General features: G+C 47.9%; 12 non-coding genes across 12 annotated transcripts; all 12 read right to left on the reverse strand.

Annotated features, from left to right (window-relative positions):
* Positions 1–1185: 1185 nt before the first annotated feature.
* On the reverse strand, positions 1186–1376 carry LOC142726212 (U2 spliceosomal RNA). The gene has a single exon (XR_012876696.1). It is a non-coding gene; the product is annotated as a U2 spliceosomal RNA (small nuclear RNA).
* Positions 1377–2664: 1288 nt separating this feature from the next.
* Positions 2665–2855, reverse strand: LOC142726213 (U2 spliceosomal RNA). Its single transcript, XR_012876697.1, has one exon. It is a non-coding gene; the product is annotated as a U2 spliceosomal RNA (small nuclear RNA).
* A 1280-nt stretch (positions 2856–4135) lies between these two features.
* On the reverse strand, positions 4136–4326 carry LOC142726214 (U2 spliceosomal RNA). Its single transcript, XR_012876698.1, has one exon. It is a non-coding gene; the product is annotated as a U2 spliceosomal RNA (small nuclear RNA).
* A 1276-nt stretch (positions 4327–5602) lies between these two features.
* On the reverse strand, positions 5603–5793 carry LOC142726215 (U2 spliceosomal RNA). Its single transcript, XR_012876699.1, has one exon. It is a non-coding gene; the product is annotated as a U2 spliceosomal RNA (small nuclear RNA).
* Positions 5794–7069: 1276 nt separating this feature from the next.
* On the reverse strand, positions 7070–7260 carry LOC142726216 (U2 spliceosomal RNA). The gene has a single exon (XR_012876700.1). It is a non-coding gene; the product is annotated as a U2 spliceosomal RNA (small nuclear RNA).
* Positions 7261–8532: 1272 nt separating this feature from the next.
* Positions 8533–8723, reverse strand: LOC142726217 (U2 spliceosomal RNA). Its single transcript, XR_012876701.1, has one exon. It is a non-coding gene; the product is annotated as a U2 spliceosomal RNA (small nuclear RNA).
* A 1284-nt stretch (positions 8724–10007) lies between these two features.
* LOC142726219 (U2 spliceosomal RNA) lies at positions 10008–10198 on the reverse strand. Its single transcript, XR_012876702.1, has one exon. It is a non-coding gene; the product is annotated as a U2 spliceosomal RNA (small nuclear RNA).
* A 1288-nt stretch (positions 10199–11486) lies between these two features.
* Positions 11487–11677, reverse strand: LOC142726220 (U2 spliceosomal RNA). The gene has a single exon (XR_012876703.1). It is a non-coding gene; the product is annotated as a U2 spliceosomal RNA (small nuclear RNA).
* Positions 11678–12957: 1280 nt separating this feature from the next.
* On the reverse strand, positions 12958–13148 carry LOC142726173 (U2 spliceosomal RNA). The gene has a single exon (XR_012876662.1). It is a non-coding gene; the product is annotated as a U2 spliceosomal RNA (small nuclear RNA).
* A 1296-nt stretch (positions 13149–14444) lies between these two features.
* LOC142726221 (U2 spliceosomal RNA) lies at positions 14445–14635 on the reverse strand. Its single transcript, XR_012876704.1, has one exon. It is a non-coding gene; the product is annotated as a U2 spliceosomal RNA (small nuclear RNA).
* A 1280-nt stretch (positions 14636–15915) lies between these two features.
* LOC142726222 (U2 spliceosomal RNA) lies at positions 15916–16106 on the reverse strand. Its single transcript, XR_012876705.1, has one exon. It is a non-coding gene; the product is annotated as a U2 spliceosomal RNA (small nuclear RNA).
* Positions 16107–17394: 1288 nt separating this feature from the next.
* Positions 17395–17585, reverse strand: LOC142726169 (U2 spliceosomal RNA). Its single transcript, XR_012876658.1, has one exon. It is a non-coding gene; the product is annotated as a U2 spliceosomal RNA (small nuclear RNA).
* Positions 17586–18669: the final 1084 nt, after the last annotated feature.

Raw genomic sequence — 18669 nt, forward strand, 5'->3', positions numbered from 1 at the left:
GGAGGTGAATAAAGGCCGGAGAGGAAGCCAGACAGGATTTGCTTCTTTTGCTTGCACCACAATGCAGTGCTGAAAGAGGAGGAATCTACATAAAAACGCCTTCCTGGCAACGCCCAAATGCCCTGCTGCCATGCAGATAAACACTGGCAGCGGCAGCAAGTGCATGCCCACAGCCACCCCTTGTTCCTTCACACCTTGTATCAGCTGTAATCCAGTCCAGTCCAGTGCTGCCTGCTGAGCAGCACTGACCAACACTGCCTGGGCCCAGGCTTTTATCTCTGAGGCCCCATTATGATGTCAGAAAGCTGGCTCTGGAATCCTGAGGGCTCCACTATGACACGTGCAAAGTTCCGTCTGAACTTTATATAAGACGGTGAGGCTCAGTCAGTCACTCAGTGTTGCCTGAGAGGGCAACACTGCAACAGCCGGCCGCCAGGCTGTCTTTTTTTTGCACAGCTAGTTGCCTCCAGGAGGCCACAAGAGGGAGACAAGGGACTGCAAAATGGAAAATAGGCATCCACCAACTTTACAGACAACTTCTCCTTGCTCCTACAACCTCCATCCTTGCACAGTTTGTTATTCTTCTAGGTAACATAGTAACAAATCCAAATTGCTGCTCTCTTTGTAGGCAAGCAAGGCTTTGTTGCAACTGCAATTCTTACTTCTTCTTGAAATGTAGGGACGACAGTACATTCCATCACATCCATCTAGTGTACACAGGTAGGTCCATTGTGGCGGGCAGGCGAGCGGGCGGGCTGCTTTATTGGCTGTTTGCTGTTCCCCTACTCCACTCCACTATTTGACTGTTGTGCTGCATCAATCAATCAATCAATCAATCAATCAATCAATCAATCAATCAATCAATCAATCAATCAATCAATCAATCAGTGGCTGGCTCAGGTGCAGCTCTTTAACTTACCTAAAAGGGAGGGCGGAGAGAAGACAAGGAAGGTGAATGAGGTGTTCCAATGTGAAATGCCGGAAACACAGAAACACAGACGACACACAACAAGAGGTGGCAATCTATTCATTAATTGCATTTAATCAATGAGCTCATTATCACTCATGCATTGTCCAACAGGTGTTGAAATAATGGGATTAAAAGGGGAGATCCCTTCAGAAAGACAGAAACAATAGCAAAGACAAAAAACACTTTTGGAATCTGCTTTTAGTCAACACATAAGGAAAGGGTGCACCGGTCCTGGAAATACTGCAATACCAGGTCAATGCGTGGAGTGGACAGAGCAAGCTCTATTTCCATCTCCCTGTTCTAAAAATCCATTTAATATATGGTCCCCAGATAGGGGACGTATCAGATATTAAACTGATAAGAACAGATACTACACTTGATCTTAGCCAAAAGGCCGAGAAGCGATAACCCGAACGGGCCGCGCGTTGCCCGAGCCTGCCCGATACTGCTGTTCAGCCCTTGCAGCGATTCAGCCTACTTCTAGGCAATTCCATGGGGCCCTGCAGGCTCACACACTCACAGCTACACGGGAGGTGAATAAAGGCCGGAGAGGAAGCCAGACAGGATTTGCTTCTTTTGCTTGCACCACAATGCAGTGCTGAAAGAGGAGGAATCTACATAAAAACGCCTTCCTGGCAACGCCCAAATGCCCTGCTGCCATGCAGATAAACACTGGCAGCGGCAGCAAGTGCATGCCCACAGCCACCCCTTGTTCCTTCACACCTTGTATCAGCTGTAATCCAGTCCAGTCCAGTGCTGCCTGCTGAGCAGCACTGACCAACACTGCCTGGGCCCAGGCTTTTATCTCTGAGGCCCCATTATGATGTCAGAAAGCTGGCTCTGGAATCCTGAGGGCTCCACTATGACACGTGCAAAGTTCCGTCTGAACTTTATATAAGACGGTGAGGCTCAGTCAGTCACTCAGTGTTGCCTGAGAGGGCAACACTGCAACAGCCGGCCGCCAGGCTGTCTTTTTTTTGCACAGCTAGTTGCCTCCAGGAGGCCACAAGAGGGAGACAAGGGACTGCAAAATGGAAAATAGGCATCCACCAACTTTACAGACAACTTCTCCTTGCTCCTACAACCTCCATCCTTGCACAGTTTGTTATTCTTCTAGGTAACATAGTAACAAATCCAAATTGCTGCTCTCTTTGTAGGCAAGCAAGGCTTTGTTGCAACTGCAATTCTTACTTCTTCTTGAAATGTAGGGACGACAGTACATTCCATCACATCCATCTAGTGTACACAGGTAGGTCCATTGTGGCGGGCAGGCGAGCGGGCGGGCTGCTTTATTGGCTGTTTGCTGTTCCCCTACTCCACTCCACTATTTGACTGTTGTGCTGCATCAATCAATCAATCAATCAATCAATCAATCAATCAATCAATCAATCAATCAGTGGCTGGCTCAGGTGCAGCTCTTTAACTTACCTAAAAGGGAGGGCGGAGAGAAGACAAGGAAGGTGAATGAGGTGTTCCAATGTGAAATGCCGGAAACACAGAAACACAGACGACACACAACAAGAGGTGGCAATCTATTCATTAATTGCATTTAATCAATGAGCTCATTATCACTCATGCATTGTCCAACAGGTGTTGAAATAATGGGATTAAAAGGGGAGATCCCTTCAGAAAGACAGAAACAATAGCAAAGACAAAAAACACTTTTGGAATCTGCTTTTAGTCAACACATAAGGAAAGGGTGCACCGGTCCTGGAAATACTGCAATACCAGGTCAATGCGTGGAGTGGACAGAGCAAGCTCTATTTCCATCTCCCTGTTCTAAAAATCCATTTAATATATGGTCCCCAGATAGGGGACGTATCAGATATTAAACTGATAAGAACAGATACTACACTTGATCTTAGCCAAAAGGCCGAGAAGCGATAACCCGAACGGGCCGCGCGTTGCCCGAGCCTGCCCGATACTGCTGTTCAGCCCTTGCAGCGATTCAGCCTACTTCTAGGCAATTCCATGGGGCCCTGCAGGCTCACACACTCACAGCTACACGGGAGGTGAATAAAGGCCGGAGAGGAAGCCAGACAGGATTTGCTTCTTTTGCTTGCACCACAATGCAGTGCTGAAAGAGGAGGAATCTACATAAAAACGCCTTCCTGGCAACGCCCAAATGCCCTGCTGCCATGCAGATAAACACTGGCAGCGGCAGCAAGTGCATGCCCACAGCCACCCCTTGTTCCTTCACACCTTGTATCAGCTGTAATCCAGTCCAGTCCAGTGCTGCCTGCTGAGCAGCACTGACCAACACTGCCTGGGCCCAGGCTTTTATCTCTGAGGCCCCATTATGATGTCAGAAAGCTGGCTCTGGAATCCTGAGGGCTCCACTATGACACGTGCAAAGTTCCGTCTGAACTTTATATAAGACGGTGAGGCTCAGTCAGTCACTCAGTGTTGCCTGAGAGGGCAACACTGCAACAGCCGGCCGCCAGGCTGTCTTTTTTTTGCACAGCTAGTTGCCTCCAGGAGGCCACAAGAGGGAGACAAGGGACTGCAAAATGGAAAATAGGCATCCACCAACTTTACAGACAACTTCTCCTTGCTCCTACAACATCCATCCTTGCACAGTTTGTTATTCTTCTAGGTAACATAGTAACAAATCCAAATTGCTGCTCTCTTTGTAGGCAAGCAAGGCTTTGTTGCAACTGCAATTCTTACTTCTTCTTGAAATGTAGGGACGACAGTACATTCCATCACATCCATCTAGTGTACACAGGTAGGTCCATTGTGGCGGGCAGGCGAGCGGGCGGGCTGCTTTATTGGCTGTTTGCTGTTCCCCTACTCCACTCCACTATTTGACTGTTGTGCTGCATCAATCAATCAATCAATCAATCAATCAATCAATCAATCAATCAGTGGCTGGCTCAGGTGCAGCTCTTTAACTTACCTAAAAGGGAGGGCGGAGAGAAGACAAGGAAGGTGAATGAGGTGTTCCAATGTGAAATGCCGGAAACACAGAAACACAGACGACACACAACAAGAGGTGGCAATCTATTCATTAATTGCATTTAATCAATGAGCTCATTATCACTCATGCATTGTCCAACAGGTGTTGAAATAATGGGATTAAAAGGGGAGATCCCTTCAGAAAGACAGAAACAATAGCAAAGACAAAAAACACTTTTGGAATCTGCTTTTAGTCAACACATAAGGAAAGGGTGCACCGGTCCTGGAAATACTGCAATACCAGGTCAATGCGTGGAGTGGACAGAGCAAGCTCTATTTCCATCTCCCTGTTCTAAAAATCCATTTAATATATGGTCCCCAGATAGGGGACGTATCAGATATTAAACTGATAAGAACAGATACTACACTTGATCTTAGCCAAAAGGCCGAGAAGCGATAACCCGAACGGGCCGCGCGTTGCCCGAGCCTGCCCGATACTGCTGTTCAGCCCTTGCAGCGATTCAGCCTACTTCTAGGCAATTCCATGGGGCTCTGCAGGCTCACACACTCACAGCTACACGGGAGGTGAATAAAGGCCGGAGAGGAAGCCAGACAGGATTTGCTTCTTTTGCTTGCACCACAATGCAGTGCTGAAAGAGGAGGAATCTACATAAAAACGCCTTCCTGGCAACGCCCAAATGCCCTGCTGCCATGCAGATAAACACTGGCAGCGGCAGCAAGTGCATGCCCACAGCCACCCCTTGTTCCTTCACACCTTGTATCAGCTGTAATCCAGTCCAGTCCAGTGCTGCCTGCTGAGCAGCACTGACCAACACTGCCTGGGCCCAGGCTTTTATCTCTGAGGCCCCATTATGATGTCAGAAAGCTGGCTCTGGAATCCTGAGGGCTCCACTATGACACGTGCAAAGTTCCGTCTGAACTTTATATAAGACGGTGAGGCTCAGTCAGTCACTCAGTGTTGCCTGAGAGGGCAACACTGCAACAGCCGGCCGCCAGGCTGTCTTTTTTTTGCACAGCTAGTTGCCTCCAGGAGGCCACAAGAGGGAGACAAGGGACTGCAAAATGGAAAATAGGCATCCACCAACTTTACAGACAACTTCTCCTTGCTCCTACAACCTCCATCCTTGCACAGTTTGTTATTCTTCTAGGTAACATAGTAACAAATCCAAATTGCTGCTCTCTTTGTAGGCAAGCAAGGCTTTGTTGCAACTGCAATTCTTACTTCTTCTTGAAATGTAGGGACGACAGTACATTCCATCACATCCATCTAGTGTACACAGGTAGGTCCATTGTGGCGGGCAGGCGAGCGGGCGGGCTGCTTTATTGGCTGTTTGCTGTTCCCCTACTCCACTCCACTATTTGACTGTTGTGCTGCATCAATCAATCAATCAATCAATCAATCAATCAATCAATCAGTGGCTGGCTCAGGTGCAGCTCTTTAACTTACCTAAAAGGGAGGGCGGAGAGAAGACAAGGAAGGTGAATGAGGTGTTCCAATGTGAAATGCCGGAAACACAGAAACACAGACGACACACAACAAGAGGTGGCAATCTATTCATTAATTGCATTTAATCAATGAGCTCATTATCACTCATGCATTGTCCAACAGGTGTTGAAATAATGGGATTAAAAGGGGAGATCCCTTCAGAAAGACAGAAACAATAGCAAAGACAAAAAACACTTTTGGAATCTGCTTTTAGTCAACACATAAGGAAAGGGTGCACCGGTCCTGGAAATACTGCAATACCAGGTCAATGCGTGGAGTGGACAGAGCAAGCTCTATTTCCATCTCCCTGTTCTAAAAATCCATTTAATATATGGTCCCCAGATAGGGGACGTATCAGATATTAAACTGATAAGAACAGATACTACACTTGATCTTAGCCAAAAGGCCGAGAAGCGATAACCCGAACGGGCCGCGCGTTGCCCGAGCCTGCCCGATACTGCTGTTCAGCCCTTGCAGCGATTCAGCCTACTTCTAGGCAATTCCATGGGGCCCTGCAGGCTCACACACTCACAGCTACACGGGAGGTGAATAAAGGCCGGAGAGGAAGCCAGACAGGATTTGCTTCTTTTGCTTGCACCACAATGCAGTGCTGAAAGAGGAGGAATCTACATAAAAACGCCTTCCTGGCAACGCCCAAATGCCCTGCTGCCATGCAGATAAACACTGGCAGCGGCAGCAAGTGCATGCCCACAGCCACCCCTTGTTCCTTCACACCTTGTATCAGCTGTAATCCAGTCCAGTCCAGTGCTGCCTGCTGAGCAGCACTGACCAACACTGCCTGGGCCCAGGCTTTTATCTCTGAGGCCCCATTATGATGTCAGAAAGCTGGCTCTGGAATCCTGAGGGCTCCACTATGACACGTGCAAAGTTCCGTCTGAACTTTATATAAGACGGTGAGGCTCAGTCAGTCACTCAGTGTTGCCTGAGAGGGCAACACTGCAACAGCCGGCCGCTAGGCTGTCTTTTTTTTGCACAGCTAGTTGCCTCCAGGAGGCCACAAGAGGGAGACAAGGGACTGCAAAATGGAAAATAGGCATCCACCAACTTTACAGACAACTTCTCCTTGCTCCTACAACATCCATCCTTGCACAGTTTGTTATTCTTCTAGGTAACATAGTAACAAATCCAAATTGCTGCTCTCTTTGTAGGCAAGCAAGGCTTTGTTGCAACTGCAATTCTTACTTCTTCTTGAAATGTAGGGACGACAGTACATTCCATCACATCCATCTAGTGTACACAGGTAGGTCCATTGTGGCGGGCAGGCGAGCGGGCGGGCTGCTTTATTGGCTGTTTGCTGTTCCCCTACTCCACTCCACTATTTGACTGTTGTGCTGCATCAATCAATCAATCAATCAATCAATCAATCAATCAATCAGTGGCTGGCTCAGGTGCAGCTCTTTAACTTACCTAAAAGGGAGGGCGGAGAGAAGACAAGGAAGGTGAATGAGGTGTTCCAATGTGAAATGCCGGAAACACAGAAACACAGACGACACACAACAAGAGGTGGCAATCTATTCATTAATTGCATTTAATCAATGAGCTCATTATCACTCATGCATTGTCCAACAGGTGTTGAAATAATGGGATTAAAAGGGGAGATCCCTTCAGAAAGACAGAAACAATAGCAAAGACAAAAAACACTTTTGGAATCTGCTTTTAGTCAACACATAAGGAAAGGGTGCACCGGTCCTGGAAATACTGCAATACCAGGTCAATGCGTGGAGTGGACAGAGCAAGCTCTATTTCCATCTCCCTGTTCTAAAAATCCATTTAATATATGGTCCCCAGATAGGGGACGTATCAGATATTAAACTGATAAGAACAGATACTACACTTGATCTTAGCCAAAAGGCCGAGAAGCGATAACCCGAACGGGCCGCGCGTTGCCCGAGCCTGCCCGATACTGCTGTTCAGCCCTTGCAGCGATTCAGCCTACTTCTAGGCAATTCCATGGGGCCCTGCAGGCTCACACACTCACAGCTACACGGGAGGTGAATAAAGGCCGGAGAGGAAGCCAGACAGGATTTGCTTCTTTTGCTTGCACCACAATGCAGTGCTGAAAGAGGAGGAATCTACATAAAAACGCCTTCCTGGCAACGCCCAAATGCCCTGCTGCCATGCAGATAAACACTGGCAGCGGCAGCAAGTGCATGCCCACAGCCACCCCTTGTTCCTTCACACCTTGTATCAGCTGTAATCCAGTCCAGTCCAGTGCTGCCTGCTGAGCAGCACTGACCAACACTGCCTGGGCCCAGGCTTTTATCTCTGAGGCCCCATTATGATGTCAGAAAGCTGGCTCTGGAATCCTGAGGGCTCCACTATGACACGTGCAAAGTTCCGTCTGAACTTTATATAAGACGGTGAGGCTCAGTCAGTCACTCAGTGTTGCCTGAGAGGGCAACACTGCAACAGCCGGCCGCCAGGCTGTCTTTTTTTTGCACAGCTAGTTGCCTCCAGGAGGCCACAAGAGGGAGACAAGGGACTGCAAAATGGAAAATAGGCATCCACCAACTTTACAGACAACTTCTCCTTGCTCCTACAACCTCCATCCTTGCACAGTTTGTTATTCTTCTAGGTAACATAGTAACAAATCCAAATTGCTGCTCTCTTTGTAGGCAAGCAAGGCTTTGTTGCAACTGCAATTCTTACTTCTTCTTGAAATGTAGGGACGACAGTACATTCCATCACATCCATCTAGTGTACACAGGTAGGTCCATTGTGGCGGGCAGGCGAGCGGGCGGGCTGCTTTATTGGCTGTTTGCTGTTCCCCTACTCCACTCCACTATTTGACTGTTGTGCTGCATCAATCAATCAATCAATCAATCAATCAATCAATCAGTGGCTGGCTCAGGTGCAGCTCTTTAACTTACCTAAAAGGGAGGGCGGAGAGAAGACAAGGAAGGTGAATGAGGTGTTCCAATGTGAAATGCCGGAAACACAGAAACACAGACGACACACAACAAGAGGTGGCAATCTATTCATTAATTGCATTTAATCAATGAGCTCATTATCACTCATGCATTGTCCAACAGGTGTTGAAATAATGGGATTAAAAGGGGAGATCCCTTCAGAAAGACAGAAACAATAGCAAAGACAAAAAACACTTTTGGAATCTGCTTTTAGTCAACACATAAGGAAAGGGTGCACCGGTCCTGGAAATACTGCAATACCAGGTCAATGCGTGGAGTGGACAGAGCAAGCTCTATTTCCATCTCCCTGTTCTAAAAATCCATTTAATATATGGTCCCCAGATAGGGGACGTATCAGATATTAAACTGATAAGAACAGATACTACACTTGATCTTAGCCAAAAGGCCGAGAAGCGATAACCCGAACGGGCCGCGCGTTGCCCGAGCCTGCCCGATACTGCTGTTCAGCCCTTGCAGCGATTCAGCCTACTTCTAGGCAATTCCATGGGGCCCTGCAGGCTCACACACTCACAGCTACACGGGAGGTGAATAAAGGCCGGAGAGGAAGCCAGACAGGATTTGCTTCTTTTGCTTGCACCACAATGCAGTGCTGAAAGAGGAGGAATCTACATAAAAACGCCTTCCTGGCAACGCCCAAATGCCCTGCTGCCATGCAGATAAACACTGGCAGCGGCAGCAAGTGCATGCCCACAGCCACCCCTTGTTCCTTCACACCTTGTATCAGCTGTAATCCAGTCCAGTCCAGTGCTGCCTGCTGAGCAGCACTGACCAACACTGCCTGGGCCCAGGCTTTTATCTCTGAGGCCCCATTATGATGTCAGAAAGCTGGCTCTGGAATCCTGAGGGCTCCACTATGACACGTGCAAAGTTCCGTCTGAACTTTATATAAGACGGTGAGGCTCAGTCAGTCACTCAGTGTTGCCTGAGAGGGCAACACTGCAACAGCCGGCCGCCAGGCTGTCTTTTTTTTGCACAGCTAGTTGCCTCCAGGAGGCCACAAGAGGGAGACAAGGGACTGCAAAATGGAAAATAGGCATCCACCAACTTTACAGACAACTTCTCCTTGCTCCTACAACCTCCATCCTTGCACAGTTTGTTATTCTTCTAGGTAACATAGTAACAAATCCAAATTGCTGCTCTCTTTGTAGGCAAGCAAGGCTTTGTTGCAACTGCAATTCTTACTTCTTCTTGAAATGTAGGGACGACAGTACATTCCATCACATCCATCTAGTGTACACAGGTAGGTCCATTGTGGCGGGCAGGCGAGCGGGCGGGCTGCTTTATTGGCTGTTTGCTGTTCCCCTACTCCACTCCACTATTTGACTGTTGTGCTGCATCAATCAATCAATCAATCAATCAATCAATCAATCAATCAATCAATCAGTGGCTGGCTCAGGTGCAGCTCTTTAACTTACCTAAAAGGGAGGGCGGAGAGAAGACAAGGAAGGTGAATGAGGTGTTCCAATGTGAAATGCCGGAAACACAGAAACACAGACGACACACAACAAGAGGTGGCAATCTATTCATTAATTGCATTTAATCAATGAGCTCATTATCACTCATGCATTGTCCAACAGGTGTTGAAATAATGGGATTAAAAGGGGAGATCCCTTCAGAAAGACAGAAACAATAGCAAAGACAAAAAACACTTTTGGAATCTGCTTTTAGTCAACACATAAGGAAAGGGTGCACCGGTCCTGGAAATACTGCAATACCAGGTCAATGCGTGGAGTGGACAGAGCAAGCTCTATTTCCATCTCCCTGTTCTAAAAATCCATTTAATATATGGTCCCCAGATAGGGGACGTATCAGATATTAAACTGATAAGAACAGATACTACACTTGATCTTAGCCAAAAGGCCGAGAAGCGATAACCCGAACGGGCCGCGCGTTGCCCGAGCCTGCCCGATACTGCTGTTCAGCCCTTGCAGCGATTCAGCCTACTTCTAGGCAATTCCATGGGGCCCTGCAGGCTCACACACTCACAGCTACACGGGAGGTGAATAAAGGCCGGAGAGGAAGCCAGACAGGATTTGCTTCTTTTGCTTGCACCACAATGCAGTGCTGAAAGAGGAGGAATCTACATAAAAACGCCTTCCTGGCAACGCCCAAATGCCCTGCTGCCATGCAGATAAACACTGGCAGCGGCAGCAAGTGCATGCCCACAGCCACCCCTTGTTCCTTCACACCTTGTATCAGCTGTAATCCAGTCCAGTCCAGTGCTGCCTGCTGAGCAGCACTGACCAACACTGCCTGGGCCCAGGCTTTTATCTCTGAGGCCCCATTATGATGTCAGAAAGCTGGCTCTGGAATCCTGAGGGCTCCACTATGACACGTGCAAAGTTCCGTCTGAACTTTATATAAGACGGTGAGGCTCAGTCAGTCACTCAGTGTTGCCTGAGAGGGCAACACTGCAACAGCCGGCCGCCAGGCTGTCTTTTTTTTGCACAGCTAGTTGCCTCCAGGAGGCCACAAGAGGGAGACAAGGGACTGCAAAATGGAAAATAGGCATCCACCAACTTTACAGACAACTTCTCCTTGCTCCTACAACCTCCATCCTTGCACAGTTTGTTATTCTTCTAGGTAACATAGTAACAAATCCAAATTGCTGCTCTCTTTGTAGGCAAGCAAGGCTTTGTTGCAACTGCAATTCTTACTTCTTCTTGAAATGTAGGGACGACAGTACATTCCATCACATCCATCTAGTGTACACAGGTAGGTCCATTGTGGCGGGCAGGCGAGCGGGCGGGCTGCTTTATTGGCTGTTTGCTGTTCCCCTACTCCACTCCACTATTTGACTGTTGTGCTGCATCAATCAATCAATCAATCAATCAATCAATCAATCAATCAATCAATCAATCAGTGGCTGGCTCAGGTGCAGCTCTTTAACTTACCTAAAAGGGAGGGCGGAGAGAAGACAAGGAAGGTGAATGAGGTGTTCCAATGTGAAATGCCGGAAACACAGAAACACAGACGACACACAACAAGAGGTGGCAATCTATTCATTAATTGCATTTAATCAATGAGCTCATTATCACTCATGCATTGTCCAACAGGTGTTGAAATAATGGGATTAAAAGGGGAGATCCCTTCAGAAAGACAGAAACAATAGCAAAGACAAAAAACACTTTTGGAATCTGCTTTTAGTCAACACATAAGGAAAGGGTGCACCGGTCCTGGAAATACTGCAATACCAGGTCAATGCGTGGAGTGGACAGAGCAAGCTCTATTTCCATCTCCCTGTTCTAAAAATCCATTTAATATATGGTCCCCAGATAGGGGACGTATCAGATATTAAACTGATAAGAACAGATACTACACTTGATCTTAGCCAAAAGGCCGAGAAGCGATAACCCGAACGGGCCGCGCGTTGCCAGAGCCTGCCCGATACTGCTGTTCAGCCCTTGCAGCGATTCAGCCTACTTCTAGGCAATTCCATGGGGCCCTGCAGGCTCACACACTCACAGCTACACGGGAGGTGAATAAAGGCCGGAGAGGAAGCCAGACAGGATTTGCTTCTTTTGCTTGCACCACAATGCAGTGCTGAAAGAGGAGGAATCTACATAAAAACGCCTTCCTGGCAACGCCCAAATGCCCTGCTGCCATGCAGATAAACACTGGCAGCGGCAGCAAGTGCATGCCCACAGCCACCCCTTGTTCCTTCACACCTTGTATCAGCTGTAATCCAGTCCAGTCCAGTGCTGCCTGCTGAGCAGCACTGACCAACACTGCCTGGGCCCAGGCTTTTATCTCTGAGGCCCCATTATGATGTCAGAAAGCTGGCTCTGGAATCCTGAGGGCTCCACTATGACACGTGCAAAGTTCCGTCTGAACTTTATATAAGACGGTGAGGCTCAGTCAGTCACTCAGTGTTGCCTGAGAGGGCAACACTGCAACAGCCGGCCGCCAGGCTGTCTTTTTTTTGCACAGCTAGTTGCCTCCAGGAGGCCACAAGAGGGAGACAAGGGACTGCAAAATGGAAAATAGGCATCCACCAACTTTACAGACAACTTCTCCTTGCTCCTACAACCTCCATCCTTGCACAGTTTGTTATTCTTCTAGGTAACATAGTAACAAATCCAAATTGCTGCTCTCTTTGTAGGCAAGCAAGGCTTTGTTGCAACTGCAATTCTTACTTCTTCTTGAAATGTAGGGACGACAGTACATTCCATCACATCCATCTAGTGTACACAGGTAGGTCCATTGTGGCGGGCAGGCGAGCGGGCGGGCTGCTTTATTGGCTGTTTGCTGTTCCCCTACTCCACTCCACTATTTGACTGTTGTGCTGCATCAATCAATCAATCAATCAATCAATCAATCAATCAATCAATCAGTGGCTGGCTCAGGTGCAGCTCTTTAACTTACCTAAAAGGGAGGGCGGAGAGAAGACAAGGAAGGTGAATGAGGTGTTCCAATGTGAAATGCCGGAAACACAGAAACACAGACGACACACAACAAGAGGTGGCAATCTATTCATTAATTGCATTTAATCAATGAGCTCATTATCACTCATGCATTGTCCAACAGGTGTTGAAATAATGGGATTAAAAGGGGAGATCCCTTCAGAAAGACAGAAACAATAGCAAAGACAAAAAACACTTTTGGAATCTGCTTTTAGTCAACACATAAGGAAAGGGTGCACCGGTCCTGGAAATACTGCAATACCAGGTCAATGCGTGGAGTGGACAGAGCAAGCTCTATTTCCATCTCCCTGTTCTAAAAATCCATTTAATATATGGTCCCCAGATAGGGGACGTATCAGATATTAAACTGATAAGAACAGATACTACACTTGATCTTAGCCAAAAGGCAGAGAAGCGATAACCCGAACGGGCCGCGCGTTGCCCGAGCCTGCCCGATACTGCTGTTCAGCCCTTGCAGCGATTCAGCCTACTTCTAGGCAATTCCATGGGGCCCTGCAGGCTCACACACTCACAGCTACACGGGAGGTGAATAAAGGCCGGAGAGGAAGCCAGACAGGATTTGCTTCTTTTGCTTGCACCACAATGCAGTGCTGAAAGAGGAGGAATCTACATAAAAACGCCTTCCTGGCAACGCCCAAATGCCCTGCTGCCATGCAGATAAACACTGGCAGCGGCAGCAAGTGCATGCCCACAGCCACCCCTTGTTCCTTCACACCTTGTATCAGCTGTAATCCAGTCCAGTCCAGTGCTGCCTGCTGAGCAGCACTGACCAACACTGCCTGGGCCCAGGCTTTTATCTCTGAGGCCCCATTATGATGTCAGAAAGCTGGCTCTGGAATCCTGAGGGCTCCACTATGACACGTGCAAAGTTCCGTCTGAACTTTATATAAGACGGTGAGGCTCAGTCAGTCACTCAGTGTTGCCTGAGAGGGCAACACTGCAACAGCCGGCCGCCAGGCTGTCTTTTTTTTGCACAGCTAGTTGCCTCCAGGAGGCCACAAGAGGGAGACAAGGGACTGCAAAATGGAAAATAGGCATCCACCAACTTTACAGACAACTTCTCCTTGCTCCTACAACCTCCATCCTTGCACAGTTTGTTATTCTTCTAGGTAACATAGTAACAAATCCAAATTGCTGCTCTCTTTGTAGGCAAGCAAGGCTTTGTTGCAACTGCAATTCTTACTTCTTCTTGAAATGTAGGGACGACAGTACATTCCATCACATCCATCTAGTGTACACAGGTAGGTCCATTGTGGCGGGCAGGCGAGCGGGCGGGCTGCTTTATTGGCTGTTTGCTGTTCCCCTACTCCACTCCACTATTTGACTGTTGTGCTGCATCAATCAATCAATCAATCAATCAATCAATCAATCAATCAATCAATCAATCAATCAATCAGTGGCTGGCTCAGGTGCAGCTCTTTAACTTACCTAAAAGGGAGGGCGGAGAGAAGACAAGGAAGGTGAATGAGGTGTTCCAATGTGAAATGCCGGAAACACAGAAACACAGACGACACACAACAAGAGGTGGCAATCTATTCATTAATTGCATTTAATCAATGAGCTCATTATCACTCATGCATTGTCCAACAGGTGTTGAAATAATGGGATTAAAAGGGGAGATCCCTTCAGAAAGACAGAAACAATAGCAAAGACAAAAAACACTTTTGGAATCTGCTTTTAGTCAACACATAAGGAAAGGGTGCACCGGTCCTGGAAATACTGCAATACCAGGTCAATGCGTGGAGTGGACAGAGCAAGCTCTATTTCCATCTCCCTGTTCTAAAAATCCATTTAATATATGGTCCCCAGATAGGGGACGTATCAGATATTAAACTGATAAGAACAGATACTACACTTGATCTTAGCCAAAAGGCCGAGAAGCGATAACCCGAACGGGCCGCGCGTTGCCCGAGCCTGCCCGATACTGCTGTTCAGCCCTTGCAGCGATTCAGCCTACTTCTAGGCAATTCCATGGGGCCCTGCAGGCTCACACACTCACAGCTACACGGGAGGTGAATAAAGGCCGGAGAGGAAGCCAGACAGGATTTGCTTCTTTTGCTTGCACCACAATGCAGTGCTGAAAGAGGAGGAATCTACATAAAAACGCCTTCCTGGCAACGCCCAAATGCCCTGCTGCCATGCAGATAAACACTGGCAGCGGCAGCAAGTGCATGCCCACAGCCACCCCTTGTTCCTTCACACCTTGTATCAGCTGTAATCCAGTCCAGTCCAGTGCTGCCTGCTGAGCAGCACTGACCAACACTGCCTGGGCCCAGGCTTTTATCTCTGAGGCCCCATTATGATGTCAGAAAGCTGGCTCTGGAATCCTGAGGGCTCCACTATGACACGTGCAAAGTTCCGTCTGAACTTTATATAAGACGGTGAGGCTCAGTCAGTCACTCAGTGTTGCCTGAGAGGGCAACACTGCAACAGCCGGCCGCCAGGCTGTCTTTTTTTTGCACAGCTAGTTGCCTCCAGGAGGCCACAAGAGGGAGACAAGGGACTGCAAAATGGAAAATAGGCATCCACCAACTTTACAGACAACTTCTCCTTGCTCCTACAACCTCCATCCTTGCACAGTTTGTTATTCTTCTAGGTAACATAGTAACAAATCCAAATTGCTGCTCTCTTTGTAGGCAAGCAAGGCTTTGTTGCAACTGCAATTCTTACTTCTTCTTGAAATGTAGGGACGACAGTACATTCCATCACATCCATCTAGTGTACACAGGTAGGTCCATTGTGGCGGGCAGGCGAGCGGGCGGGCTGCTTTATTGGCTGTTTGCTGTTCCCCTACTCCACTCCACTATTTGACTGTTGTGCTGCATCAATCAATCAATCAATCAATCAATCAATCAATCAATCAATCAGTGGCTGGCTCAGGTGCAGCTCTTTAACTTACCTAAAAGGGAGGGCGGAGAGAAGACAAGGAAGGTGAATGAGGTGTTCCAATGTGAAATGCCGGAAACACAGAAACACAGACGACACACAACAAGAGGTGGCAATCTATTCATTAATTGCATTTAATCAATGAGCTCATTATCACTCATGCATTGTCCAACAGGTGTTGAAATAATGGGATTAAAAGGGGAGATCCCTTCAGAAAGACAGAAACAATAGCAAAGACAAAAAACACTTTTGGAATCTGCTTTTAGTCAACACATAAGGAAAGGGTGCACCGGTCCTGGAAATACTGCAATACCAGGTCAATGCGTGGAGTGGACAGAGCAAGCTCTATTTCCATCTCCCTGTTCTAAAAATCCATTTAATATATGGTCCCCAGATAGGGGACGTATCAGATATTAAACTGATAAGAACAGATACTACACTTGATCTTAGCCAAAAGGCCGAGAAGCGATAACCCGAACGGGCCGCGCGTTGCCCGAGCCTGCCCGATACTGCTGTTCAGCCCTTGCAGCGATTCAGCCTACTTCTAGGCAATTCCATGGGGCCCTGCAGGCTCACACACTCACAGCTACACGGGAGGTGAATAAAGGCCGGAGAGGAAGCCAGACAGGATTTGCTTCTTTTGCTTGCACCACAATGCAGTGCTCAAAGAGGAGGAATCTACATAAAAACGCCTTCCTGGCAACGCCCAAATGCCCTGCTGCCATGCAGATAAACACTGGCAGCGGCAGCAAGTGCATGCCCACAGCCACCCCTTGTTCCTTCACACCTTGTATCAGCTGTAATCCAGTCCAGTCCAGTGCTGCCTGCTGAGCAGCACTGACCAACACTGCCTGGGCCCAGGCTTTTATCTCTGAGGCCCCATTATGATGTCAGAAAGCTGGCTCTGGAATCCTGAGGGCTCCACTATGACACGTGCAAAGTTCCGTCTGAACTTTATATAAGACGGTGAGGCTCAGTCAGTCACTCAGTGTTGCCTGAGAGGGCAACACTGCAACAGCCGGCCGCCAGGCTGTCTTTTTTTTGCACAGCTAGTTGCCTCCAGGAGGCCACAAGAGGGAGACAAGGGACTGCAAAATGGAAAATAGGCATCCACCAACTTTACAGACAACTTCTCCTTGCTCCTACAACCTCCATCCTTGCACAGTTTGTTATTCTTCTAGGTAACATAGTAACAAATCCAAATTGCTGCTCTCTTTGTAGGCAAGCAAGGCTTTGTTGCAACTGCAATTCTTACTTCTTCTTGAAATGTAGGGACGACAGTACATTCCATCACATCCATCTAGTGTACACAGGTAGGTCCATTGTGGCGGGCAGGCGAGCGGGCGGGCTGCTTTATTGGCTGTTTGCTGTTCCCCTACTCCACTCCACTATTTGACTGTTGTGCTGCATCAATCAATCAATCAATCAATCAATCAATCAATCAATCAATCAATCAATCAGTGGCTGGCTCAGGTGCAGCTCTTTAACTTACCTAAAAGGGAGGGCGGAGAGAAGACAAGGAAGGTGAATGAGGTGTTCCAATGTGAAATGCCGGAAACACAGAAACACAGACGACACACAACAAGAGGTGGCAATCTATTCATTAATTGCATTTAATCAATGAGCTCATTATCACTCATGCATTGTCCAACAGGTGTTGAAATAATGGGATTAAAAGGGGAGATCCCTTCAGAAAGACAGAAACAATAGCAAAGACAAAAAACACTTTTGGAATCTGCTTTTAGTCAACACATAAGGAAAGGGTGCATCGGTCCTGGAAATACTGCAATACCAGGTCAATGCGTGGAGTGGACAGAGCAAGCTCTATTTCCATCTCCCTGTTCTAAAAATCCATTTAATATATGGTCCCCAGATAGGGGACGTATCAGATATTAAACTGATAAGAACAGATACTACACTTGATCTTAGCCAAAAGGCCGAGAAGCGATAACCCGAACGGGCCGCGCGTTGCCCGAGCCTGCCCGATACTGCTGTTCAGCCCTTGCAGCGATTCAGCCTACTTCTAGGCAATTCCATGGGGCCCTGCAGGCTCACACACTCACAGCTACACGGGAGGTGAATAAAGGCCGGAGAGGAAGCCAGACAGGATTTGCTTATTTTGCTTGCACCACAATGCAGTGCTGAAAGAGGAGGAATCTACATAAAAACGCCTTCCTGGCAACGCCCAAATGCCCTGCTGCCATGCAGATAAACACTGGCAGCGGCAGCAAGTGCATGCCCACAGCCACCCCTTGTTCCTTCACACCTTGTATCAGCTGTAATCCAGTCCAGTCCAGTGCTGCCTGCTGAGCAGCACTGACCAACACTGCCTGGGCCCAGGCTTTTATCTCTGAGGCCCCATTATGATGTCAGAAAGCTGGCTCTGGAATCCTGAGGGCTCCACTATGACACGTGCAAAGTTCCGTCTGAACTTTATATAAGACGGTGAGGCTCAGTCAGTCACTCAGTGTTGCCTGAGAGGGCAACACTGCAACAGCCGGCCGCCAGGCTGTCTTTTTTTTGCACAGCTAGTTGCCTCCAGGAGGCCACAAGAGGGAGACAAGGGACTGCAAAATGGAAAATAGGCATCCACCAACTTTACAGACAACTTCTCCTTGCTCCTACAACCTCCATCCTTGCACAGTTTGTTATTCTTCTAGGTAACATAGTAACAAATCCAAATTGCTGCTCTCTTTGTAGGCAAGCAAGGCTTTGTTGCAACTGCAATTCTTACTTCTTCTTGAAATGTAGGGACGACAGTACATTCCATCACATCCATCTAGTGTACACAGGTAGGTCCATTGTGGCGGGCAGGCGAGCGGGCGGGCTGCTTTATTGGCTGTTTGCTGTTCCCCTACTCCACTCCACTATTTGACTGTTGTGCTGCATCAATCAATCAATCAATCAATCAATCAATCAATCAATCAATCAATCAATCAATCAATCAATCAGTGGCTGGCTCAGGTGCAGCTCTTTAACTTACCTAAAAGGGAGGGCGGAGAGAAGACAAGGAAGGTGAATGAGGTGTTCCAA

This window comes from Rhinoderma darwinii, unplaced genomic scaffold (genome assembly GCF_050947455.1).
Source record: "Rhinoderma darwinii isolate aRhiDar2 unplaced genomic scaffold, aRhiDar2.hap1 Scaffold_610, whole genome shotgun sequence".
NCBI lineage: Eukaryota > Metazoa > Chordata > Amphibia > Anura > Rhinodermatidae > Rhinoderma > Rhinoderma darwinii.